We start from the raw sequence: 2500 nt of genomic DNA, 5'->3' as shown, positions 1-2500 counted from the left end.
AGACAAGCACTGGTAGCTAAAAATATTTCAATCTCACTTAAAACTGTGCTAGACGGTCCAGATTATTAATTGAAAGGAAAAAGAACAGAGATAGAGCGAATGCTAGGTACACTGAAGGACGGGGGAAACCACAAATAGAAAATTGAAAGACTAGAAGAGTGTACCTAAGGGGACTGGGATGAAAAGTGTTAACTCAAAGATGAGTATCTAATGTTACTGGAAAATAGCTTCCAGACTAGGGACTTATAATAATAAAAGCGAAAAAATAAATACATTTTATTAAGTAAATACTCAATATAACGAAAAAAAGAAATATGAATGTGCTTATGTACAAAAGGTGAACAAAATTATAGGTACTGAGATCAGTACCGTTAATTAAAATTCCCTATTGATACTGGGACAAATCAAAAGATGTCCCGCTGGTCTCAAATAGACTAATGAAAGTTAACAGGCAATCTTGTGTGAAGCCGGTAGTGTTGGCTAAAATGTCACCTATTGAATCAAAAGTCAATAGGTACTGCCATCAGTAACATATGTCTAAATCTTGGAATGTCCCTATTGGTATTTGAGACAATCTCAAGGTAAAGCACCTGTTTGTGAGGGACTGGTGAAAAATGCACAGGCAGCTTTGCTTGTATGAAATAGGACTGGTGATGTTAGCTTAGATGTCAGCAAATAAGTATCAATAGAAGTTTATGGCAGAAAGATAAAAGCTATAGTGGTATAATACGGAGTAGTGGAGCTGACCAATTTAAGGTGTAATACTGCACATCATGTCTATGTCTGGGTTATAAACTCCGTCTAGTGTTAGTGGGAGGGTAAGTTTAGCATCAAATATGTCCAATCTAACAAAAATCTGTATAAGAATAGATAGCTTATTATAGTTAGTAAATCCACAATAGGGCTGGATATATAGTATCACGATCTGAGCCTGGATAACTTGTATTGCCAATGATTTGGATCTATGAAAGCTGTTACAAAGGCTAATTGCTAAGATAGATACATAAGCGGCTATTGGTAGTGTGGATCTCAGCTCCACGAGGATCATCGGTGGATATGGCACTGTGGCAAAGAGTACTCCAGGATAACTGGCAATTGACTAATGCTAAAGCTGTTTCCCCCCTGTGCCTTCGAGGGCACCTGACGCTAGTCCCGCTAGGCTAGTATAACCTCATATTGGAGTATTGCCATAAAGGAAATTAAGGTGAAAAAAATGAATTAATAAATAAAATAAGTAGCACGGTAGCAAGTCTATGTGCTAAACTCTATATCATAGGAATAGCACACTAAGGACCCCTGACGCGCGCGTTTCGCCCGACCTGGCTCATCAGAAGGCAACTGGCCAGTACAAGGCACTGGATTGAAATAAGGGGAGAAATCATCTCATTGGTTCGATGTGGGGATTTCTGATTGGTAAGTTTGAAATTACGTATGTACTGACGTGGTAGAAATTCTCTCGGGAGGGGAGTCACCTCGGTGAACTAGATTAACCCCTTTAAGAGGGTTTAAAGTTAGTGATGATCTGTTTAGTATATGTTAACTTTGAGTCAAATTTGTAATTAATAGCTTTATATAAAGTTAATTGTACTAATGAAATTACTAAGTGCAAAGTATACTATTTAGGGTGATCAAGACTTAAAGTTCCTTAAATTGAGGATTGTATAATTTCCTAGTTCACTTTTACTGTTACAGAAGACGAAAATAGAAATTATCTATGAACTATAAATATGTTTATAAAGGTGTGATACATATAGGGTAGCAACTGTATGTGGTCGCTTGGAAAAATTGGATGCTTGATTAGTGCCGAAGTGAAATAAAGGAGTATTTAAAGGAGAATATAGTAATCACTTGTAGAGATACATTTTTTCTCTCAAATGTGGTTCTTAAGTTGTGATCTCATAAGATGGGAAGATGTAGTTCAAAGAATTGAGTTTATACAAATATATTCGCAGATTCTCTGTGGATCTACCTCAGAAGGACAAAAGGTGCTGTTGCTAACTTGAAGAGCAGCTGCCTAAGTAACATTCTAGTGTATACAAAAATAAAACTGATTTGCACTGTCCAGATTGTCTTAATTTAAAAGACAAATGGTCAGTGCCGGATTAACATAGGGGCTGATGGAGCTGCAGCTCCAGGCCCATGGAAAAATTTAAATTTTTGTTTACACACACACTACTCTTTGGGTTGCCAGGTATTTCTTTTGTATTTCTTAGGGTTGCCAGCTATTTCTCAGAAGTATTTCTCAGGTATTTGAGGCTGCCTAGCCAGTGCCGGTATTGCAGTAATACATGCAATACAAATGTCTGTCTCAGTATAAACAGAGATTATTCTGCAATAATAGCACCGGCCAGTAGGGGTCGCTGTTTGACTGGAGAGAGGCAGGGATAAGAAGTTGCAGCATCTCTCTCCCTGCCTCTCTCTACTCACTGACCCGTGGCGAAGCAGCTCTGCGCAGAGAGTCCAGACAGCAGCTCCGAGCCTGCGAGACATGGGGATGGTG

The sequence above is a fragment of the Pelobates fuscus genome, chromosome 3 (assembly GCF_036172605.1).
Source record: "Pelobates fuscus isolate aPelFus1 chromosome 3, aPelFus1.pri, whole genome shotgun sequence".
Taxonomy (NCBI): domain Eukaryota; kingdom Metazoa; phylum Chordata; class Amphibia; order Anura; family Pelobatidae; genus Pelobates; species Pelobates fuscus.
The sequence above is the reverse complement of the archived record's forward strand: the minus strand, read 5'-3'. Positions refer to the sequence as shown.